At 43.9% G+C, this 26293-nt stretch overlaps 1 pseudogene; it reads left to right on the forward strand.

Moving 5' to 3' along the window:
- Window positions 1–698: 698 nt before the first annotated feature.
- On the forward strand, window positions 699–25575 carry LOC100752510 (annotated as a pseudogene).
- Window positions 25576–26293: the final 718 nt, after the last annotated feature.

Raw genomic sequence — 26293 nt, forward strand, 5'->3', positions numbered from 1 at the left:
CCATGGGATGGTAGGCATCCTGTTGGTGAACTTCCTCACCTAACTTTGCCAGCCCAGGGGTAGAAGAGTGTTTCCTGGCTTCCAGTATAGCAGACAGAATAATGGCCCCAGAGATGTGTGTGTTCTAAAGTTGTGAGTGAGATTAAGGTGACTGACAGATTATTCTGGGTTCTCAGGGGTGGGGTGGAGGGGAGGTGGGCAATGAAATTACAAGAGTCCTTTAAATGCAGAAATCCAGGGAATTCAAAGACAGTTAAATGACAACAGAAGAAGCTGTGGAAGGTTCCAGTGTGTGGACGTTGAAGAAAGAAGGGCTGCTAGAGATGCAGTAGCCATCCTGTATCTGTGAAGGAAAGGGCCAAAATCTGCAGGATAAGTCATTGGAGATGTCCCATCTGGGAAACTTCTCACATCCAGACTTTAGGCATGCAAAAGAAAAATTCAAAAAATAAAACAGTGATTTCCCCTCCAGTCAGTCCCACCATGCCATGATAGAAAGACTTTCAGTCCTTCCGGTCTTCATATTTTCCATCCAGTGTCATTGAATGTAACTCATTTTCTGTTCACCTGTCATATAGATGTCCTAATTGTGTGAGTACCTTGGCGCCAAGGACAATCTTATTTTGGTGACCCCTCCAAAGTCTACTACTGTGCCTGGACCATAAAAGCATTCTAGCAATTTACTAGTCCTTTGTTCAATGAGTAAACGTGGTGATGTAGAGAATGAGGAGGAGAAGTGGGTACTGAAGCAAGCAGAGAGGCGTGGCACCACGAATCCAGGCCACAGGGAAGCAGCCTCTGATGTGGGAAATGGGTGTGATGAGGTCGGTAAAGGAGATGACAGGATGGAGATAGCTGGCAGATCCTGACAGTGAGGTGGGTTTGGATATCTAATAGTTTATGATTGGGGCAAGCAAGCTCTTCAGCCATGTGAGTTCCTCTGTCTCATCTGCAGAGCAAACAGCAGAAGAATTCACTGTACAGAATGCCAGTCCTGTGTCTACAGTACACTGTACAGAATGCCTGTCCTGTGCCTAGAGTACACTGTACAGAATGCCTGTCCTGTGCCTAGAGTACACTGTGTACAGAATGCCTGTCCTGTGCCTAGAGTACACTGTGTACAGAATGCTCATCCTGTGTCTACAAGACAGCAAGTGTTCAGTTTTTTTTTTGTTGTTGTTTTGTTTGATTTTTTGAGACAGGGTTTCTCTGTGTAGCTTTGGAGCCTATCCTGGCACTCGCTCTGGAGACCAGGCTGGCCTCGAACTCACAGAGATCTGCCTGCCTCTGCCTCCCGAGTGCTAGGATTAAAGGCGTGTGCCACCAATGCCCAGCATGTTCAGTGTTTTTAAGTCTCTCCTCTCTCTCTCTCTCTCTCTCTCTCTCTCTCTACACACACACACACACACACACACACACACACACACACACACACACACACACCAGTTAGGGCAGGGTAGTAGGGAAGTGTGGAGGTTATGGAGAAAAGAGTGTGGAAATGCACAGAAGTGGGGAGTTTAGCTGGTGGGAATGGGCAGGGTAACTTCAGAATGTTAACATTTATCTCCATCCCTGGAAACAAGGACTTCTTTTAAATACGTCAAAGCCTTTTTTTTTTTTTTTTTTTTAGCAAGCTTAAGAGAAACAGGATTAGAGGCTGCCTGCCTTTGGTTGGCTTGTGCCAACTGCTTATACTGCTTTGATTATAGTTTCCAATGTGTCCCAGGAGGCTTGGGGTAGGAAAAGAAGAGTCAGGCACGTTCAGTTTTAATATGAAGAATTGCACGCCATTCTGGGGCACAGTAGAAGTCTCAAGAGGGTTGTACCTAGCAGATTTCTACAATTAATGAAACCCAACAGCTAGATAATGAGAGTTGTCATGGAGGGCCATTAGCCACAAGGCAGCAAACTATGTTGCAGTGCCAGGCAGGTGGCACAGCAGAGGGGAGGCTGCTCTTAAAAAGCTGACATCAGAGGCCTTTTTCAGGATTCCTGGGGACAGTGACAAACCCCTCGTTACTGAGATCCTCAGAGGGTCAAGTGTTTCACTTTAGTCTTGATTTCCCTTTTGTGGGGTGGACCAATTATGTTGCTCATTTTTAAGGATGAGATTAACACCTACCAGCCAGGGGGAGGCAGAGTTGGGATTCTGGTGCATATGGCTGCCAGATGTAGCCATTTCCTCTTCCTGTGGTGCAGTGCCTAGTATTGCTGTACGGACGTTCATCTGGACAGCGTGTGCATTGCTTTACAGAGGGACCTTTTTGGCTCACACTCACTCATCTGGAAGCCTGCATCATGGCTGCCCTGAGCTGAAGGTGAGAAAGCCAGGGGGACTTAGAGGTAGAGCTCAGTGAGGAAAGCCTGCTTCATGTGTAGAGCATGGGGTATATTCTGTGAGGGTGAGCCCAGGCAAGACAAACACTTAAGTTGGACTGTTTTCCCTAACACTACACTAGTGACAGTGGGTTCCACACATGTAGTTGAAAGCTTGAAAGGAACAAGAAAGACAACTTTCTCCTATAGGAATTCTTCCTGCCTGGTGACAAATAAGGACACTGGTTCTTTTTCCTGTCTTCCTGAAGTTGACAAATGGACTCAGGATTTATGAGCAATTCATATAGACACACACATATACACATGGACATATATATCTACACATCGGACATGCACATGTAATGTATAATGCATGTATATTACAGCATATAAATTTTTACATATAGGTATGTATATATGCATACATCTCCCCTATTTTCATGGAGACCCCAGATAAATGTCCTGCAGAGTAGTGTACACACTTCACCAATTGTGGTAAAGCAGGCAAGCAGTATGTCCTTCAAAATTCAGGCAGAGGCCCTATTCACAAAAACATGCGGACTTAATGCAAATATTCTTTATTCCTTGAAATGTGGACCCTGTGATTCAAGTAAGGGACAAGTCAAGGTGGCCAGGCTCTGGTGGACACTTGTGTACGTGACTTCCATCGGAGCCCTTGCAGTGCACCATTGGTTACACTTGTGGCTGGTGGCCAGTCAGGATGCTTTTGCTTCCCTCAGATCAGGGATGAAGGGGGAAAGGAGCAGGCATGTGTTGCACCGGACAGCAGCTGCGTGATGCAAAGGCAAACAAAGGGATGACATCAAAGCTGTGCTCAATTCCTATTGAGAGTCGACTCAGATCCACCCATTACATAGAATGTAGCTCTCGTTGATCAAATAGTGGCCATAGTGGTGTGAGCATGTGTTGAATGACTGCTGGGCTTCCACTCTAGTGCTGGTACATCATCTCATTTAACTGTCAACATGAAATGAAGTGCATTCCCTTTGTGTCACATGGTACAAATGAAAAGCCACAGGCTTAAGAGAGATTCATGACTTCTCCAACATCACATCGCTACTGCATGGACTACTTAAGATTCAACTGGGCAGTAGGGCTCTAGGACCTGTGGTTTCAACTCCATCCCCTAGTATGAATAGTATTACTGCCACCAGGTTTTGGTACCATCAAGTTAAAGAAATCCTCAGGTTCCTGGGTGGGGTGACCCCCAATTGGCAATTGTAGTCTAGAGTTGGGTGTCTAGACCAAGCAGTTCTGAGACTCCCATGCAGTCTGTTGTTTGCCTTTTAGATATAAATGGCATTCCTGTCAAGCTGCATGCAGCAGGCTTACACATGTGGCCGCTGTCTCTCCCATCCTAGACTAAATTATGGGAAGGACCTTTCTAGTGTGCTACTAAGAGCTCGAATCTTGGCAAGCTGGTGGGAGCCAGGGCAAGCAAGGTTTTCTTCAGCAAGGGGACATGAGGATGTAGAAGCGATTCTGGTTACTCATTGTCCTTTCTACTTTCTGGTTTCTTATCCTAGAAGACCCCAAAGGGACAGGGCTGATGATGTGTCTAGAAAGCACAGTTGGGCCAGTGCCTATTTCAGGGCGGCTGGCTAGCCTCCTGGCTGTGTCAAAGGTGTTTGCTCAGGAACAGCTTGCCTGTGCTCCGTTCTCGCGTCTGTTCAGTCCAGGTACCAGAGTTATCTTTGGAGGCTGACTCTAGGAATTACTTTCCACCATTCCCAGGAAGTTCTCATAAGCCTGCCATTGCTCTGACACCTCCTCCCCTGGCTCTGTGTATGTGTATGAACATGTGTGCCCTGCCTCGCAAAGCGCGTGCTGCAAAGGCTTACTTGGTGATCAGAAAAGGCTGATTGGAGTCTTACAGTGCTCTGTGCATGCTTTGTGCCCTTCCTTATGTATGTTCACTTCTGAGTCTCAGATCCTTCAGTACTTCCAGCCCACCCTGTGAGCCCAGCCCAATAATGGACAGAACCAGAAAATGCTGTCAACCTGCTCTGCAGGCCTCACCCCAGGAGCCAGGGTCACCTGGAAGCCCTGAGCCTAGTACAGTGGCTCTCAACCTTCCTAATTCTAAGACCCTCTAATACAGTTCCTCATGTTGTAGTGACTCCCCCAACCATAAAGTTTTTTTGTTGCTACTTCATAACTGCATTTTTGCTACTGTTACGAATCATATATGCTGGATATTGGATATGAAACCCCTGTGAAAGGGTCATTTGACCCTTAAAGGAGTTGTGACCCATAGTTTAAGAATTGTTGATCTAGTTGAAATGCTCTCCTTGCTTATGCCTGGCTCTCTGGGTGCCCCAGATGAGCAGACAAACTTAGTATCGGAGCGAGCATCAGGAGAGGGCGTCCACAGACTTTCAACATGGAATGCCAAGGCTTTCTTTCCTTCAGAAATGCACTATCAGAAGCCAGGCCAAGAAGGCAAAAATAACAGGAAAGTAAGGGAATTAGAACAAGGGAGAGATGATAGTAGTTCCTAGCAGTGCGTTTTTTTAGTCAGACTGCAAGGAATTTCTTCCCAGAAGGTTCAGAAGCCTTTGATAGACAGCAAGGAAGTGATCACTGCCACTCACGGCAGCAGCAGTAGCAGCAGCCATCATCATTGCCTCTCAAAGGACTTAGTCACACAATGCTCATAATAGTACTAAGTGACACAGTCCATTGCTATTTTTGCTCATCTCTGACATGTGCAGTCTCAACCCTGTTTTATGTGGATGGAGACAGACTCAGAGTTTAAACTCCTGCTGGAAATCTTACAGATGCTTTGTGTACCAGAAGGGCTTCAAGTCCCAGGGTAGTTTCCTTCTCCCACTTTGATTGGTAGGTTGTAACTAGCATGCCAAACCTGTGGGCTCACAGGCTAAATGTGGATGAAGACAGCTATGAATGTAGCCCAAGACAAAATAATAAACTCACTTAAAATGTTATGGGAAGATTGGTGAATCAATGAGGTTCAAATTCAATGAGAGGACCCTTCTCAAGAATTAAAGATTCTCAAGAATTAAAGAATTAAAGAACTGCAGAGATGGCTCTGGTTCAGAGCACTGACTGATCTTCCAGAGGACCCAGATTCAAGTCCCAGCACCCTTATTGGTGGCTCACAACTGTCTGTAATTCAGTGTCCTTCTCTGGCCTTCACCAGGCACTCCCACAGTACAGATACACACAGGCAAAACACCCATACATATAAATTAACAGCCACAACAGAAAAGGGGGAGAGTGATAAAAAAGAAACAGACATCTGATGTCCACCTCTGGCCTCCATGTGCACTAACACACACCTACATATACTAAAAGTAGCAAGTAGGCACACTACACCATATTTACACATGTAAACAGACATGTGTTGTTGGCCATTCAAAATAAAATATGCAAATGTGTATGTGCCTGAGTGTATATGTCCTAGGGTTTCTATTGCTGTGAACAGACACCATGGCTGTGGTAACTCTTATAAGGAAAACATTTAATTGGGTGGCTTACAGTTTAGAAGTTCAGTCCATTATCATCATGGTGGGACATGGTAGCATGCAGGCAGACATGGTGCTGGAGACAGAGCTAAGAGTTCTATATCTTGATCCAAAGATAACAGGAAGTTAACTGACTGTCACACTGAGCCAAGCTTGAGTAAAAAGGAAACCTCAAAGCCCACTCCCACAGTGACACGCTTCCTCCAACAAGGCCACACCTGCTCCAACAAGACCATACCTCCTAATAGTGCCACTGAATATGAACTTATGGGGGTCAATTATATTCAAACTATCATAGTATGTATGTATACCAGGTATGTGCACTGTCCTTGGGAACCAGACAAGTTCACAAATCCCTTGGAGTTGGAGCAGCCACATGACGTGGGTGTTGGGAACCAAACTGGGATCCTCTGTGAAGTAGAAAAGTGCCCTTAAATGACTGACTAGCCCCATGTTTGGGATTTTTTGTTTGTTTGTTTTGAAAGTTGGTCACACAGTTCTCAAGTGTAAATTTGTAGTTGGTAATATTGACTTTTGATGTTAAAAGGCTGAAGATGCCTGAATCTAAAGCGGTGCCCCTAGTGAGATGTGTTGGTGAGAGTGTATCCTGCTCTACAGAGCTGTCCGGGTGCACAGGGTTACCTGGAGAAACACACCAGGGGACCCGAAACTCCACAGGAGCAAAAAGAAGCCTTTCTGCCACCTCCCCACAATCACCACGACCACCACGGCCACTCCACTACCCACCATGACCACCACCACCACCACAACTACCACCAAGACCATCACCACAACCACTCCACAGCCACAACCACCACCGCCACCAAGATCGCACCATGACTACCACCACCACCACCACCACCACCACCACCACCACCACCACCACCACTACCTCTGCCACCATAAACAGGATCAGTATCTCGTGACCATCGTCATTCATCATGGGGTATTTTAACTTCCAACTCCTCTCACACATTCACATTTTCAGTCACTAGGGGGAGGTAATAGACAATGTATATAAGCAAACTTGGTCTTGGAAGGAAAGTATTTTTCTTGAAAATGATGCCTGGGGATTTAGCATAGGTAAATAGGTAAGCAGAGCTTTGGTCACACAAAGGCATCTTCCATCTTCCTCTGTCACCAGTACTTTAGCTCAACAGCCTCTTTATTCTCTGACTTCTTGCCTGTCTCCCCTATGGAACTCTACCTGTGACCATTTCTGTTTTCTCTTGGGTGCCTCCCTCTCTCCATTCCATTCCCTTGCTTAGCTGAGCCTACAACAGGCCTGCAAAGTTCCACGTGGTGACTCTCATGGGGGTCTCTGAGGTCACCTGTCTGGATACTCTGTATAGTATGGATACTTGTAGGTCATTTCATCCCCACTTTTCTTCCTGTGGAGATTTGTTCTTTTCTCTTTCTATTATTCTATAATTCCACATCTGTCTTTATTTCCATTCTGCCTGGAGGAAAGAATTGCCAGGCCATGTTCCAGGCCTGTGATACCAACCAGTTAGTGACTAGTTAGCCTTGAGGCATTACAGACCCCTGCTATGCCTTTGCTTCAGGAGAGATAATAACTTCAGGGTAACCTGTTCCCCTGCAAGTGAAGGGCTGTTTACTTTGTAGCACTGGTTTGCTAGCTCTTGTCTCACTTGTTCTTGTGGTTGGTCACAGTCTGTTTTCTCTGTTCTTCAGTTTTCCTGGGGCCAGTCCCAAAGTTCTTCTGTGAATGCGCCCACACTGTGGGGACTGTTCTACACCCCCAGGTATGTGTGACCTCCCCTACTGCAGCCTCAGTGGATTCTTCTGTGATTTTCCTGAACTAAAGTCGCACAGCATTCCTGGTCTGTTAGGACTGCTACCAATTCCATCCTGTGCTACCAACATGATCCTGCCCTGTCAACACAATTCTGTCAACATGATTCTGTAAATAGACATAAACACCAGGAGTGTGTTCCCTACCATTCTGGATCTGAGAAGTCTGAGATTGGGGTAGGCATGGCTAGATCTGATGAGGACCTCTTTTGGGTCATAGATGGCCTGCTTCTATTGTCCATGAAGATAGGTGTCTCAGCCCACTTCTCTTTATGAGCTAAAAAAGAAAGTGAGAGAGAACTTGGCCCCTTTTACAAGGGTACTAATCCCACTGATGAGGGCTCAACTTTCATGACCTGCTCACCTCCCAAGGGCCACATTTCTTTTGTTTGGTTATTTGAGACAGGTTCTTTGTAGTTCTGACTGTCCTGGAACTTGTTATGTAGACCAGTCTGGCCTTAGACTGGTATTAAAGGTGTGTGCCACCACACCCAGCCCAAGTCCTACACTTCTTAGCACATTGGGGGTTAGAATTTGGGGGATACTGATATCTAGTCCTTAACAGGCTGATCTGTCTGTTAAGGGAAGAGTGGCTTTTTTTTTTTTTTTTTTTTTTTTTTTTTTTTTTTTTTTTCAATGAAGTGACCCATCTGTGCTTGAGTCTCCATGAACTGCAGGGTTCAGCTTCCTCTTGGTTACCTTTCTCACCTCAGAGCTAGCAGAGGTAGACTTGCATACTGTCCCTAGAGTGCTCTTCCCAGACAATTATCCTAGTTCGATTTAATTGTCAATTTGACAAAATGTAGAGTCACCTAGAGGAATGCTTCTAGTTTTATGTCAACTTGGCACAAGCTAGAGTCCTCTGAAAGGAAGCAAACTCTATTGAGAAAATTCCCCCATAAGATGCAGCTGTAAGGCATTTTCTTAGTTAAGGATTGATGGGGGAGGGCCCAGCCCATTGTGGGTGGTACCATCCTTGGGCTGATTGTCCTGGGTTCTACTAGAAAGCAGGTTGAGCAAGCTACTAAGCAGCTTTCCTCCATTGCCTCTGCACTGGCTCCTCCTTCCAGTTTCCAGCCCTGCTTGAGTTCCTGTCCTGACTCCTTCGATGATGAAAAGCGATGTGGAAGTGGAAGTTTCCTACCCAGCTTGCTTTTGGTTATGCTGTTTCATCACAGCAGTAGTAACTAGGACAGCCTCATTTGAGAAACTGCCTAAATCATTGGCCTGTAGGCATGTCTCTGGGGGACTGTTCAAGGAGGAGAGCCCAGCCCACTGTGGGTGGTACCCTTTCTGGAGCCTGTGGTCCTGGGCTATATAAGGAATATAGCTGGGCATGAGCCTGAGTAAACCAGCAAGCAGTGTTTCTGTGGTTCCTGTAACCAGGTTCCTGTTTGAGTTCCTGCCTTGGCTTCCCTCAGTGATGGACTGTAACTAAAATAGACCCTTTCCTCCCTAAGTTGCTTTTGGTCAGAGTGATTTTTTTTTTATCAGCAACAGAAAAGAAGCTAGAATGACAACTGAGGATCTTGTATTTGTGCTTGCTTCCTACTTCCTCTATAGCAGGTCCTACCTTCCCATAGCCTTCTGGACTATTTGCCAAGCAAATAGTATTTTTAAGCCCACCAACAGACAATCTGCATGCATGGAGACCATAGTCAGACCTATCTTCATGGTTCTGTCCAAGCGTGAGTCTCTGTTGGCTTATTATATTTATAGCTCTTTCTATTGTCAGTCCTTCACGGTCCTTATTTCTTCCTGTTTATTTCTTTGAGTTCTTTCACTTTTAAATACAACTATAATACCACTCAAAGCTAGGTATAGGATTTACCTAAAGGAGTTCTTTTGGCCAAACAAACAAAATTATCAGTCTATACTTAAACCAAAATAAAAGAGGAAGAGAGAAGGAAACACCTTCTTTTTTTTAAAAAAAGTGAAGAATTATTCTTATGGGTACTTTATTTACTTGCATGTATTTTTGTGCACCACGTGCATACAGTGTTCACAGTAGCCAGAAGAGGGTGCTGGATCCCCTGGAACTATATTTCCAGGTAATTGTGAACCACCTTGTGGGTACTGGGAACTCAATTTTGGTCCTCTGCAGGGATAGCCAATGCACTTAGCCAGTGAGCCGTCTCTCCAGTCCCTGGAAAGCCCCCCTACATTTCTTTTGTAGAAGATGGCAGTTAATGAGTACAGAAGAATGGTAGAGTTGAAAAGCACTGTTTCAACCATCATTAAAATAATTCAGGAAAAAATAATTCAGGAAAGAATTTTTAATAGATGCTAAAGTCACTGAGTGAAAGGTTGTTTGGAAGAGTGTATTGAGTCTCAAAGTATTGTTTAGTAGATAATTTATTAACTACACACGAAAAGGTGCCCTTTTGTGGTGGCGAAATCTGGTGAACACTCTTTACTAAATGACCAGATTTTGCTTCAGTGGTGGCTAAGTCCACACCTCTGGTGTAACATGTGAAGACACAATGCTTCCTGCCTAAGATTCCTGCCCCAAATGACAAATCTGAACCTAATCAAGAATAAACAATTACATAAATCCAAATCAAGGGATATTCCACAAAACAGTTCACCTAGACATTTCAAAAAGTTATTGGTAAATCCACAACCAATCAAAATGAAGAGTTGTGGAACACAGTCCCAATGGATGCATCTACAGAACACTCCAGCACCCAAGGCTCAGGGGACATTAAGGAAGAGGGGAGCAGGAAGATTGTGTCAGAGAATCAGTGAGTTTGCTATGAGACTGTGTTTCCCAGTAACATCAGAAGCTACACCCGTAATGTTTCAACCACATGACTGCTGAGACATGACTAACAACAGACACGTCAAAGTAGATAAAGAAAAGCCCTGAGGGGTAAATTGCACACAAAGAGTGAATGCTGGGAGTGGGTGAAACAGTCTTCCTTGGGGAAGAGCATGGAAATTGGTTACCCAACACCAAAGGGTCAGTCTCTAAAACATACATGCATACATATACAATGATACAGACTGAGTAGGTTGTAATTAGGAATATATACATATATACATTTAGGCATATAGCCACAACAAATGAAAAAACAAGGCCTTAAATTTGGAAGAGCAAAAGGAGGGTTACATGGGAGAGCTTAGAGGGAGGAAAGGGAAGGGATAAGTGATCTAATTCTATTATAGTCACAAAAAAACGGTGATATGAAAGATAAGACAAAAGCTGCCCCTGACTGCAGGAGGTTAGCAAGGTGTTCAATAACTATTGTCTGAGCCATTATCAGAAGAACAATCTAAGGAAAACTGAGGAAATTATAGACATATATCCATGCTCAAAAATCACAGTTCGGTTAATAAGGGAAAAATTAAAGAGAAACAAAATATGTCATTATTTATGTATGTTGTTACCCCTAGCCTTCCATAGTTATTGAGAGACAACAATTATGGGTTCCAAAGATTTTAATAAATCACCACACGAGTGATTTATTATCAGGGCTGTGGGACAAGGACTCGGGAGCTTTTGTTTCTCCCAACAGTCCCGAGCAGGGGCAGAAGTGTCATTTATAAGCACAAAAATCGCAAACATTTGTTGCCAAGTTACAGTTACAATTTTCACCAATCAGGGTTTAGAAATTAGGGGCTTCCTTGAGTGTTCCATCATTGTCAGGGGATATACAGTGCAAGCCTTTCAGTCCAACCAATCAGATTCATTTGTTCCTTCTGTGGTTAGGAGCAACCATTATGCTTCTAAAGAACTAAAGATGCATAACAACTGTTTCTCTGGTTTAGGGAGGAGATTGGTCAGCCTTTGGAAAGTTCTCAGCTCCTTGGGAACCTGAACTTTATTTCACCCTGTGGGTAAAATGGACTCTGAGGTCCAAATGGCATACTCAGGCAAAGGTGCTTTTGCCTGCTTGGATTGCTTGGTTTCTCAGGCTCGTGAGACTCAGCCTTTACTTTTGCCCTGTTCTCCTGGGATTCCTACTGAAGACAAGGACAAAGGGTGGTTTACAGTGGGTCCTTTTTCGTCTGTCTTCACCTCATGATCCATCCTTAGTCTATACCCAATAGTCTGAACTAACATATGATGGTGATGGCAAAGACCATTGTATCTGCTCCAGGTTCCTTCCTTGAGTTCCTGCTCCAGTGTCTCATAATAATGGACTGTTGCCTGGAATTGGAAGCTGAGGTAAATCCCTTTGTCCCCTAAGCTGGTGTTTATCACAGAAACAGGCAAGCAAGCATTAGCCACTTAGGGAGGCAGATGCTTAAGTAGCCTCTGCTCTCTAGTCTTCAGAGACTATCCCAATGACAGATTGAAAGTTGAAGACATCCATGATGACAATAAGCTGTCTTGGATTGAGGGAAAATAGTTTCCTTCTGCCAAGTATCCTGTCGCTTTATCTAATGCACCCCAGGTACCCTTATTCTCTTGCCCTCATCAAGTCTCCGAGGATTGCCCTGTCTTGGTCATGAAGATTGATTCTGGCAAGGCTCTGATGTAAACTGATGCCTGAGGCTAATGCTTGAGTCTCTGCTTCTGGTACCTTCTGGACATGATTGAACATCATGCCACAGGGTGTGGGATCCTGGCTTCTCCGGGGCAATGGGACATTTCTTGCTACTCAGAAATTGCCCAACAAAACTGAAATTGCCCAGCAAAACTGAAGATAGGTAGATACATCTCTCTCCAGTCTTCTCTTGGATAGACGGTCTGCTGATGATTTTCCTTCTCTACAGTCTGGCCACCAACGGCCTGAGTGACTAAGCAGGTGAGCTCACTAAGAAATAGCTGCATCTCTTTGAGACTCGTTGGGAAATAGCAGACAATGAGGCATCAAACTGCACTAACTCCCTACCTTGCCTGACTCCCCCCCCCACCCCATTTTCTTTCACTGTCATGGCATTTTACTACCTAAAGTATTGGTTCCCCTATGTTTTTAAGGAATCCAAGTGGGGAGTCACTGGCATGGGCTTTAGTGTTCAGAAAGAAGTTTTGTCTGAACTCTACTCAAGACTTCTGTCCTATACCTTTTGGCTTTAAAATCAGGCTGTCTAAAAAGCAGAGCCCTGTAGCTCTGATGTGGGAGAAGGATCTCTGCCTGTGGCTTCTTCCCTACTATCTCCATGGCAAGTTTGATCGGGATGGTGAATCCAGTACAGAAAGCCATGATATTGACTACTATCTTTTATTCCTTGCTTACCCCATGCTGGTTTGGCAGCCTCACTTTTTTTTCTTTGTCTGTGCACTGTGAGGCATGTCTTCAGCCTTCACATGGCATTGTGTTGAGAAGATCCAAATTCCTTTGGCCGAGCTTTGTGTTTTTCCATCCTAATATGCTAGATGGTGACTCAGTCCCCTGGGACCTCAAATCCCTGCTGTGAATTGGTGGTATTAGAAGGTTATGGCCATAACTTTCCATTCTAATCACTCTGAGTTCCTTTGCTCTGATGTGACTGCCAAGTTCCCGCAAGATCCTTCACAGATGAGTTCCAGACAGCTGAGTATTTTTGTCAACAGACAGAAATGAAAATTGGAACTTTGAGCCTACTGTGTTAGAGGAATGCTAAGAGGGAAACATAATGACACTGTCCCTTCCTTAGCTAGTCATTGGCCATCTACTGGTCTCTGGTTATGGAGCTGTCTCATTGGGAAAAACCATGGGGTTCCTAGAGGCATGTATTTCAGATCTCTTTCAATTGGCTTATGAACAACAATGACATAGCCTAAGATTTTATGAGCTCATGAATCTTGAAAACCCGGCACATGCCTTTGGAGTTTAAAAATGTCCCCAAGTTCTTCTGCAGATATTATACTGAAAACACAGAGAAGAGCCGTGTAACTAAACTATAGAGCCTCCTCTTCAAGCCCTTATAATTACATGAAAGAAGTTGTTTTATTTGGGTAAGAAGAGGATTCATCTATGACTTTGGAGTCCCTTAGACTGGCTAGGAACTGGTCTTTGATAATCAGAGAAAGATGGAAAATGATGATCAGAGGCAAGACAGAAAAGTCTTCAATGGCCATAGCCAGTGAGTCACAGTACACAGTCCACCTGTAAATCTCAGGCAGTAAGCTCAGAGGAGCTGTATGGCCCTCTGTACAGAGGTAGGAGCATCTCCTGAAGCTGTGGCTTTTGTGGGTCTCTTAAGGAGCCCCAGTCTGAGAGGCACTTACTAGAACATCAGGATGTGTGCTGGCCATGGAAAATGGTGATGTCCCAGGATGGCTGAGATTTAAACCTCAGTTTCTATGTGGAAGAGCTTCACAGAAGCAGGCTGAGCTCCAAGGCTCCATTGCCCAAGCCCTGGGTCTCTTTCTCCATCTACTGCCAACTCTAACACCAATTTGTCTCTCTGGGTTATTTAACTTCTCACCTTTACTTGGTTTCTAAAGGTGACAGAAGAGATTTGGGAGCCTTGTGGACAGAATGGTTCGCAAGCAGAGGCTTCTAGAATCAAAAGGATCTTTCAGGTTCTGGAGTCTAGATTCTTTTGGGAGGAGAATCCTCTTCCTCCATGGTAGGTACTACTTCTTTGCTTAATGGAGGAACATAAGAAAGACACATATCTGCTTCCAGGGACAGCCAAGGTTAAAGCAGACTGATGCATCTGGAATCGAAGACTTTTTATTAAAGGGTTCTTTGGGGACCACAGACTTGTAAATAGAGACGTGTCCTCGACATTTTCTTGGTTATATCTTTGGTGCCAGGGTGTCTGGCTGCTGTTTTGTCGGGAGCTGCGTCCAGAATTAACTACAGATTACTCAGCCCGGGTCTGGTTTCTCTGTCTTGGTAGACAGCAGGACTATGAGTTGATGGTCCCCAAAGGCCTTCTAAATGCAGACACAGCATCTCCTCAGCCCTTTTCTCCAGTGTGCATTTGTAATAGCTGGGCCAGGTCATCCCTTCAGAGGAGACAGGGTTAGTCCCAGAAAGCAAGGGACAAGACTGATTTTTTTTTTTTTTTATTGTGTCCCAGTTTTGGTAGTTTTCTGACTTGTATATTCTCTTTTCTCCCTGACATCTTCCCTGCTTTTCTTTTCCTTTTCAGGTAGGTTAATGATTAAGGGTTCTGTTTGGCTGTCAGGGCACCCAGGAGAGCTGGGGTGCTGATGGAGTACCAAGGGTCAGTGCTGAGAAGGGAAAGTCCTTCACCAAGGACACTCAAGACACTTCTGTCCAGGAGCTGCTTCTCTGTTGTAGTTAACACTGAATACAAGTTGATCGGCACCAACTCTCAGGCACCTCCTAGAGCAGTGATTTTTTTCAAACAATTTAATCTGATCTTCCCTAGGTGGCAGCCCACAGCCCCATATATTCAACAGAGAAGTTAGAGTGATGGGGGTGGGGCAGGTCTTCCATCCTTTTGACCTTTACTCTCCCCCCCGCCCCCCTCCCCGCCGCTCCTCTTGGCAGTGCTCCCCAGGCTCTGCCCAGCATCCAGCACTGTCCGAATGGTGCAAAGCTCTAAGAGTAGCTGGAAATGTGGAAGACATGATCCAGATCATGACACTGTGTCAGGCTAGGTGGAGAGCTCTGGTTTCACCAAAGTATTTAGGGGTGTCACCAACACCAGTGTTCGACTCTATAAAGCCATTTGATACTCAGAGCTAGCTACTCCCTAGAAGAAAGGGACAAGTTATGCTCTATAAAGGGTCTGTAGAAATGTGTATGGTGGTGATAGAGGCACCCATTTCCACCACAGCCTCTGTGTCCTTGCTCAGAATATTACAGAAAGCATAAGGATGACTTCTTAGAAGCTACAAATCTGCTCTGGGCTCAAACAGAAAAGTTTCTTCCATCACTTCTGAATCAAAGATCTGTAACAGTTGAAAGCCAAAGTCACCTGACTTTCTGTTACAGGGATGCCTTGAAGGGGATTGACAGAAGAGTGGTAGCTTTGGTGACTTACACAATTGTTTTAGGGCATATGAATTTAGATATGCCTCTACCTTCCCGAAGAGTTCTCCATACCCCGAGTTTTCCATTCACAGTCCTAGTGGGTCCACAGAGTACTCACCAACCACACTGGTAGCTGGGGCTTTCTCTACAAGCACAGCTAAGGAGGCAGGGCAGCCGGTGTGTCACATGTTGTTGTTGACTGACGGGTCTGTGCGGGATTCTAACTGCTATGGTTTAGAGTTTGTCTCAGATGCTAATGTGTAAGGAACTTCCACTCTAGTGTGGCAATGTGAGATGTGATGGAGCCTTTAAAAGGAGGGATGTAGTGCAAGACAAATGGGTAATGGGGGTACCACCTTGGGCAGGCACTGAGTCAGTTTCAAAAGTTCTCGAGCCATTATAAAGGAGCAGTATGGCCCTTCCTTCCCAGCTCACAATGGCATCTCTCTCTCTCTCTCTCTCTCTCTCTCTCTCTCTCTCTCTCTCTCTCTCTTTTATTTTTACATCCATTCCCACCCTGATGCCACCTACCATAATATTGTGTGTGTGTTTACCAGAGGCTGGATGGACTGCCAATCTCTAAAACCATGAACCATACAAACCTGTTTTCTTTATAAAGTATCTAGCTTCAGGTATTTATTAGAGCAACAGAAAGGGACTAATACACTCACCTACCCTGGAAAGCTGCCATTATCCTTGCAGCCACCACTTGGCAGTAGTGACCTTTCTTTCTGATCACAAAAAAAACTGTTAACTTACAGTTCATGTTGTTACGTGAGGGAAAAAAAAATAAAGCCATGGAGTTAGAAATGGCTTATGGGCTTACCCTAATAAATTCCATCCCATTCAATTGCGTTATTTCTGAGAATTCAGGAAGCCCAGCAAGTTCTATTACTTCATCCTTGAGTAACTGTCAATGGTTATGCATCTAAAGCACACAGAGGATTACATCAAATGTGTTCTTCACCCGTAAAGAGATTTTTTTTTTTTTGACAGAGTATAGCCATGACATCTTGGGGTTTGTGTAAGCTACTAAGCACTACTTGGCAAATATGTGAATACAGAATTAAAATCTTTTTTTTTACATGTGTTAAAAATAACATGTACTAGGTGTGTCTTCCATTCCTTGGTCTTTTAACACTGATAGCCACTGTGGGACCAGACTGCTCCACCTGTGGGGGTCCCCCTTGCTTCTATATGGACATTTTCCTAACATTTTAATCCAAACCTTGGTCCAGAAGAAGGTGGTGCTGTAATGAGGTACAAGATGTGGAGTCTAGCAGGAGTATCTTGTGTCCAAGGACTGACATGAGATAATGAACCTCAAGATGAAAGGGATGTTGTTACCTACCACTTTCAATTGATGATAGTTTGCTATTCACCCATTAAACATCAAATTGCAGCCTATGGATTAGAACTTGCCCCCGTTTTCTGGTGTATCTTTACTTGTTCAAGTGCATATCTGCAAGTTAATTGTTTATTTCTAGAGAGATGCCCAGTGTGATTCTAGATGGGAGTGAAACAGTATGTCTGAATGAGCATATAGTTCCTAGTACAATCTTAAACTGTGGACCAATTGCATTCACTCATGTGCCTTTTCCAGTCACTAAGATTCCAAAATACTGACTGTATGTGAAAGCCATACTGAGGAGGCTAAGAATACAAGCTTCCAAATAAAACAGTCTGGCTTCAATTCTGATTCTGCTGTTACAGGGAACCCACCAGAGATGACCACTCAGACACAGTGTATAGCCAGTTGCAAGTCTTTATTCCAGTCAGTTGGGAGCTCACCCAAGTGTTCAGGGACCTGGGTATAGACTTAAGTGTCCAGAACATGGGATTTTTAAAGGCAGAAACCAGGTCCTGGCATCTTACTCAGAAGCTGCAGGGGGCTTCACAGAAGTAAGCAATTTGAAGCAAGCAGTTTCAACAGAAGCGAAGATAAGCAGTTAGCTGAGGAGTAAGGAGGAGCTTCCACACAAATGGTTTCAACAGAAGCTAAGTTAGCTAGGACATCCTCATCTGTGGGTCCTAGAATAGAGCTGGGTATCTTTCCATGGGATTCTCCATCAAGATCAGATCCTAGTTAAACTTGGAATGCCCCCAGCAAGAATACAAGATGGGGGAACCTCTGCATTGTGTTGTCCTGTCATTCTGCCACTAAATGCATAGGAGATCTTGAGATGATGATGCCATGGTTCTTTCTCCTATAACATGAGGCTTGTAGGCAGATTTTTCATCAGGACCACCAGTTCCCCAATAATGACACAGAGACTTATTATTAATTATGAAAGCTCAGCCGGTAGCTTAGGCTTGTTTCTAAATAGCTCTTATATCTTAAATTAACCCATTTCTATGAATTTACTTTCAGCCTCACAGCCTCTGTATTGCCCAGCCTGCTTTCTCTGCATCTCCTGGTGTCTCTGCCTTTCTTCTTCCCAGAGTCCTCTGGGCCTGGAAATCCTGCCTAGCTATTGGCCATTCAGCTTCTTATTAAACCAGTCAGTGGTACATTTTCACAATATACAAAAAGGTTATTCAAGAACAGAGGCTCAGGTGAGATGATCCTTCAAAAGCATGGAGAATGTTAGCAGCTGTCCTAGTTAGGACTTCTTTAGCTATGATGAAACACTGTGACCGGAGCAACTTGGGGAGGAAAGGGTCTATTCAGCTTACACATCCCGCATCACTGTTCATCACTGAAGGAAGTCAGGACAGGAATTCACTCAGGGCTGGAACCTGGAGACAGGAGCTGATGCAGAGACCATGGAGAGGTGCTGCTTACTGGCTTGCTCTCCATGGCTTGCTCGGCTTTATTGTAAACTCTAGGACCACCAGCCCAGGGTGGCCTCCCATACAATGGGCTGGGCTCTCCCTCATCAATCACTAAATAAGAAAATGTCCTACAAGCTTGCCTACAGCCTGATCATATAGAGGCATTTCCTCAATTGAGGTTTCCCCCTTTCAGATAACTCCATCTTCTGTCAAGTTGATATAAAACTATCCAGCTCACCCACCTTTATTATGGTTCTTGCAATTATAATCATAATCATTTTTCAATCTCTAACTTTCCCCAGTTATTAAGATAATCATGCATTTATGCACAATTATTACTACATGAAAAATGGCAATACCCTTTGTGGTGGTTTGAATAGAAATGGCCCACATAGACTCATGTGTTTGAATGCTTAGCCCATAGGGAATGGCTCTGTTAGGAGGTGTGGTCTTGCTGGAGTGAGTGCAGCCTTGTCAGAGGAAGTGTGTCCACTATGGAGTCAGGCTTTGAGATCTTACATGCTCAAGATACTCCCAGTGTGGTATACAGTTTCCTTCTGCTGCCCGAGGATCAAGATGTAGAACTCCCAGCTCCTTCTCTAGCATCATGTCTGCCTGCACTCTGCCATGTCCCACCATGATGATAATGGACTAAACCTCTAGAGCTGTAAGTGAGGTCCAATTAAATGTCTTTCTTTATGAGAGTTGTTTTGGTCAGGGTGTCTCTTCATAGCAATAGGAACCCTAAGACATCCCTGTTCAATGGTGGCTGGTGTTTTAAGTGTCCTCTGAGCCAAGCAACCACGATCTTGAGGATTTTACTTGCACTTTCTTGCAAAAGAATCATCCCAGATGGGTTTGTTGACTGTTTATGTGGGGAGGGTCACAAGACTGTTCCCTGAGTATCCAGTCACTCCTACTCATTACCACCTATTGTGTACAATGCTGTCTTAATTGCATGTGGCCTTGGGGAGAGCTTGGAGTATATAGGCCAGGGAAGAGTAGGGAATGGAGGCTATGCAGCTATGGGGAAGCCCTCATCCCTGTTGGGTAAAGGCTTTCTGATGTGACCTTTTGTGGGAGGAGTACCACATTTCTGTAGGCAACCCCTCAACTGTGCTCTATAAGAAAGTCCAATAAAGTCATTGGTTCCTCAAAATAAACTTTGGCAGCATTTTGCCTTGGTTTGCCATTGGGACAGTAGGATGGGGGGAAGACCCTGCTTTCATCTCTTCCTGGAAAAGAATTTTGGCAACACCTGAATTTGGAATGTCTGTGAAAACAGCCCTGTGGGTGTGTCATTGAGGGTGTTTTCAGAGTGGTTTAACAGAGGGAAGACCTTCCCAGATTGTGATGGTGCCATGCCATGGTCTGGGAACCCATACTGAATAAAAGGAGTGGGAGGAACGACAGCATCTACCTGCTGACACAGTGTGACCAGCTGCCTCTTGCTACCACGACTCTCTTGCTATGATGGACTGTACCCCAAACTGTGAAATAAACCATGATCCTTTACACTGCTTTTAGTCATGTGTTTTGTCATGACTACGAGGAAAAGTAACTAATACTTCCTCTCCCCCTCCCCTTTGGGAAAGGGTCTCAGTATACAGTTCAGGCTGGCCTCAGGTCCTTAACTTCCTACCTCAGCCTTTGGAGAGCTGGGATTACAAGTGTCTGACATCAGACCTAGCTGGTAATGTGCCGATTCTTGTCTAAAAGCTGGCAGATATGGATACTGGGCACAACACATTCTTCTTCCTTCTTTCCTCATAAAGATGCTCTGGAGGACTGCAGTGGATGCCAGAGCTGGATGTTTCATCTTCAGCACCCATCAGTCATTCACCAGTCACTTGCAGGCTACCTTCCCTAGGTAGAACACACAATCTGTGGCAGTGAGTGCCTTGAGGTACATGTGCACACAGTTGATGCAAACGCCTAAGAATTTATGTGACATTTAGGAGACATAAATGAAAGCCAAGTCCTCATCAGCCCACTGAGCTCCATGGAAACATTTTTTTTTGTTTTGTTTTGAAATATGCTCTCACTGTGTAGCTCTGGCTGTCCTGTAATGCACACTGTAGACCTGGCTGGCCTCAAACTCATAGAGATCTGCCTGTGTCTGTCATCTCCAGAGTGTTGGATTAAAGGCATGCACCACTAGGCTCAGCTTCCATGGAAGCACAAAGCCAAGTCCTATTACTGAACCCCTACTTGTAACATGAATAATAAAAAGGACCCTGAGACTGATATTGGGGTTCAAACTTCAAGCTGCATATCAGAAAAGCAAAGCAGCTGGTTGCTAGCTCTCACCTCTAGCTCAGGCTGAAAGGACTGATCCCAGCATGAGCTCTTCACCAAGTCTCAAACTGCTGCTGTTTCTCAGTGTGCCTGGAGAATGAATGCCTGAGACATTGCTTCTGTCTTATATATTTCCCTAATGTTGGGACTAAAAGTGTGAGCTATAATTCTCTTTTAGACTGATTCATTTTTGTGTAGATCTGGGTGGCCTTGAACTCAGAGAGATCTATCTGCCTCTTAATCCTGAGTCCTAGGATTAAAGGTGTGTTCCACCACCTCCTAGATTCTGGCTGCTGGGATTAAAAATGTGTGCCTGGCTTCTATGACTCATGGCTGACTTTGCTTTCTGAATCCTCAGGCAAGCTTTCATAAATCAAAAATAATATATCACTATACCTATTATTTGCTTGGATCTATATATTTATCATATCATTTATTCTTTAGGGCAACTTGTTGAGTAAATGATATTATTCCCATTTTTTTTAGAAGAGAATCAGCCTTCAAGAATTTTAGTGGCCAATTCAAGTTCATAGGTTGGTAAGGAGCAGGGGCATTGCAAGCCAGACCTACCTTCAGCCTGGCTCAGCAGCAGTCACTAGCATTGTAAGCTTCCAGGACAGAACACTTTGTTTCTAATATGACATTCTGCAGAACACTCTTCCTCCATCTGCAGCCCTGACTGGCTTTTACTCATGCCTGAGATGGACCTACTGCATCCTTGACTGACACCCTTGCCTGAGATGGACCTATTGCACCTTTGACTGATACTCATGCCTGAGATAGACCTACTGCATCCTTGACTGATAACCAGGCCTGAGATGGACCTACAGAGCAGGACAGAAACCTATATGATTTCACTCAGTAAGATATTGGAGTTGTTACGTAGCATAACTTCGAAGATTTCTTTGTTAGTTTTAAAGTATTTTTTAATTAATTTGTTTTAAGTTAGCATACAAAGTAACAGGTTTCACTGTGGTATTACCATTCATACTTGGTTATAATTTGTTCCCCTCCCTCAATACCTTCTCTGTCTCTCTGGTACTTTGCTGGTCTTCATTCCAACATACAATCTTTTTCTGTTTCATGTCACATATATTCCATTATTCCTTCTCCCTTCCTCTTTTACCCTGTCATGCTTTCCTTTCTCATTTCATCAACACAAACATACACACACACACACACACACACACACACACACACACACACACACACGTGTGCATGCATACACACAAATTAGTTTTAATCTAGGTTCTAGGGAAATTATTTATTTGAGTCTGGCTCATTTTGCTTAGTGTGATTTCCTGTTCAACTCCTGCAAATGTCATAATTTCTTTATGGCTAAGTAAAATTCTATTATGTATATGCACCACATTTTCATTATCCATTCTATTGATACCTAGGCTGGTTCCATTTCTTAGCTATTGTGACTAGAGCAGCAATGAACACAGCTGTGCAGATATCACTATGGTGGGACTTAGTTACAGTCCTTTTAGTATGTGCCCAACAGTGATATATTTGGGACTACGGCAGTTCTGGTTTTAGTGTTTTTGAGAAACTTTCTCATTGGTTCCCATAATAACTGTATCAGTTTGTACTCCCAATAAAGAAGGAGTATATGTGGGTTACTCTTACCCAACATCTTTCCCAATATTTGTTGCCATTTGTTTTCTTGATGGCCATTTTGACAAGAATGGGATGGAATTTCAATGCACTTTTAATTTGCATTTCCCTAACAAGCACTTTTAAAAATATTGGTTGGACATTTGCATTTCTTCTTTTGAGAACTGTCTACTCAGTTCATTAATCTGTTTATAGATAAGCAGCTTTGGATTTTGATGTTCATTTTTTGCAATTCTTTATATACCATAGATATTAATATCTGACATACAGCTAACCATGATTTTTTTCCATTCTGTAGGTTACCTCTTCACTTGATTATTTCATTTGCTGTGTTGAAGCCTTTTAATTTCATATAATCCTATTAGTCATGGTATTATTTTCAGTGCTTCTGAATTACTGTTCAGAAAATACTTGCCTGTGCCTATACACTGAAGTATATTTTCCTTTAACAGTTTCAAAGTTCTAAGTCTTATGTTAAAGTCTTCGATCCATTGAACTGATTTTTGTGCAAGGTGAGAGATATGGGTCTAGTTTCATTCTTCTGCATGTGGATTCCACTAATCTCCTGCTCTATTTATTGAGGAGGCTTTTCTTTATTGTGTGTTTTTGATACTGATATCAAAAATTCAGTGGCTATAGCTTATTTTGAGTCCTTTATTCTAGTCCATTGATCTATATGTCTCTTGTGAGCCTGGCAGATCTTGAATTCCAAATCTTAATGATCTGTAGACTGATTAAACACCTGGTACATGATAGTGCTTGGCTAGTTTTGGAAGTAGGAAGTTGAGACAGGACATGAGGAAGCAGAGGGTTGAATTCCAAATTCTCTTCTCTTTGTCGATAATCTGGTAACACAGCATGATGTAAAATATTTTGTCTTTCTAACCAGAAAGATAATTATGACATAACTTCTTCATTGTCATGTTCTTCAGAGGTCTTTTTTTCTATGGCTCTATGGCCTCAGGAGGATCCTGCTGAGGACCAGGACGAGGATGAGGCTTTGCTTGTGAAGGCAGATCATGCGTATCTGTCACCCAATTATCATCAATAAATATTTTAACATCAGGCTAGCAGCCTCAGAATGGCGCCCTGGCTGTTAGGCCTTTCTGAGTCCCAGTTGATGGTTATTAATTCAATAACTGCTGTTGTAAGCTGGCTCAGAGTCACAGGCAGCAATTCCATTCGCAGCCGCCAGTGTGCATTCCCTCCATTGGAAGACGCTGCAGACTTGATTTTACCTTATTCCAAGATGATTTGAGAGGCTATTTGCTTCAAACCAGGCACTCCTTTAGTTTCTTGCCAAAATATTAAACACAAATGAGGCAGGTTAGAGGAGCCATCTCTGTAGTGTGTTGTTCTGAATGAATTGGAGGGTCAGAGGGTCACCCTGTGAGCTAATGTGAATTGGCAAGCAAAATGCTTTCCCATGAGATGAATTATGTGCTCAGAGTTACCTACTTTTTTTTTTTAAGTCTGAGTTAGAGAGGTTGGAGTAGATAAAAATGAAATAACCCATTATCAAATAATCAATGAAAAGCTACATTACTGCAGTGTCTCTGGATCAATATACAAGTTACCTTTCAGATAGATGAATTATTCCTGGGTAGTTCAGAGTAGAACAAAGCCCACTTCCAGCTGCTTCCTCCAAAGCACTGTGTGTACAAGCAAAGAAAGAAGTTTTTAACTCAGCAAGGACAAAACCAAACAGCCCCTCTACCTAGCAGCCTGGCCAAAACCGTGCCCCATGGGTTGTGCCAGAGAACTTGGTTTCATGAACACAGATCTGGAGGCACAAGCTGGGGAGGGTTCAGGACTATGTGTGGATGAAGCCCCAGGGAAAGGTAACCTCATGTTGTAGGGGCAGAGGATACCTCTGCGGAGACTTTTTTGGTAATACCTACCAGGATTTGAATTGCTATAGTCTTTGACCTTGGAATTCAATTTCAAGAATTTATCCTATAGATGTAGTTAGACTTTGTAGTATATAAAGATGACTCTATGAGGGTGTTTCTTGTTTGTGGTAAAGATATAAACATAACTTGAAAATATCCATCAAAATGGGTAAATTGTTATATGTCAATATTATTGAATATTATCAAACATTAAAAATTAGATAAGTAACATGAAATCGTGTTTCATAAAACCAACAAAGCATCCAGAGGGGGCTCAGGAGGTCCCTTAGGAACCCAGGTCACCCATGTCCTCTCCCCTGAAGATATGAGACCAGCGGTACTGGAGAGGCGCGGGTGAAGGAGGCGCTTCTGGATGACGACGATGACCTGTGGATAGCGCTGTGTCACAAGCACATCACAGAGATGTCCCAGGAGGTCACCCGGTCTCTGAAGGTCTTTTCCTCTAGCAAGAGGATGAACACTGGAGAGAAGACCACCATGTGGGACCTGTCTCAGATGCTGAAGAAAATGCCCCAGTACGAGAAGGAGCTCAGCAAGTATTCGATTCTCCTGCACCTTGCTGAAGACTGTATGAAGCATTACCAAGGCACCGTAGACCAACTCTGCTTTGTAGAGCAGGATCTGGCAATGGGCACAGATACTGAGGGGGAGAAAATCAAGGACCCTATGAAAGCCATTGTCCTCATCCTACTGGATGCGAACGTCAGCACTTAACGACAAAATCCGCATCATCCTTCTCTACATCTTTCTGAAGAATGGTGTCACCGAGAAAAACCTAAATAAGCTCATCCAGCATGTCCAGATCGCCCCAGAGTGCAGTGAGATCACCAGCAACATGGCTCACCTTTGTGTGCCCATCATCACAGACTTGACACTATGTCACAGGAGCAAACCAGAGCAGAAGGAGCACATCAGTGAGCAGATCTACCAGTTCTCACGATGGGCCCCAATCACTAAGGACAACATGGAGGACAGGACACTATTGAAGACAAACTGGATACAAAGTATTACCTGTACATCTCTTTTGGCTCCTCTGCTTCCTTTAGCACCACCACTGTCAGCGCCCCGCTATGGACACTGGCACAAGAATAAAGCAGAGAATACCGAAGCGGCCCCTGCCTCATTATTTTCATGTTTGGAGGCGTGAGCCTGAATGAGATGCGCTGTGCTTAGGAAGTGACCCAGGTCAACGGCAAGAGGGAAGTGCTGATAGGATCCACGCACATTCTCATCCCACAGGAACTGCTGGACAGGTTGAAGAAGCTGAATAAAACAGATGGAGAAATAAGCAGTTTAAAAACATCAGCCGCCCCTCCAAAACGCTGGCTCCCTTCCCACAGTGGTCTGCAGCTCCCCAGCGCGACACCTCGGTTACTCTGCTGCCTCCCCAGCTCTGCACACCCTGGCCACCCTGTTGCCACACTGAGTTCTTCTCCTGTGTGAAGACATCCTATCTGTCCTTTGAAAAGCAAAGAAAAAAAAAAGAGGAGAGATAAATAGATATGTGCCAATATTAGGACCTTTGAAAGTTATTCATTCTCTCATTGCATATCTTATTTGTAAAATATGGATAATGGCATTCAATAACCATTTGATGAATGTAAAATATATACTAAATTTTATAAAAGTAACTGAAAACCCACTATATAGAGCCACGATTAGAATCCCAGCTCTTAGGGACATGAAGAAGTAAAACAGTCGGTATTGGACATGATGCTAGATCAGGTTGTCTGCTATCAACTTCACACAGTCATCTTTAGCTCCCATGGTCCAGAGAATCTGGTCAGTTTCAGGGACTTACTGAAGCTATTTTGAGTTGTTTACCTTCCTGATAAGGAGCTTCCCTGCAGGATGGACTGCTTCAATCTTGGAGAAAACTATTATGCAATGACTCTTTGCCCAGAAGTGCCACTTGTCACTCTTTCCCATTCCACGAGCCAGTGAATCAGATGACCAGACAGTGATTTGGGAAGAATTTAATCTTACAATGGGAGCATGTCCATGAAAGCCCAGCAAGAAGTGTGTGATAAGACAGACAGCAAATATTTCAAACAGTGATGCAGTATAACCCACTACTACATGCAAAATCAATTGCAAGTTTTCTACTACCATTTAGCTCAATATGTAGAAGGTGACTTTCTGTAAACCCAGCATCTTCTTT

The sequence above is a fragment of the Cricetulus griseus genome (assembly GCF_003668045.3).
Source record: "Cricetulus griseus strain 17A/GY chromosome 1 unlocalized genomic scaffold, alternate assembly CriGri-PICRH-1.0 chr1_1, whole genome shotgun sequence".
NCBI classification, from domain to species: Eukaryota; Metazoa; Chordata; class Mammalia; order Rodentia; family Cricetidae; genus Cricetulus; species Cricetulus griseus.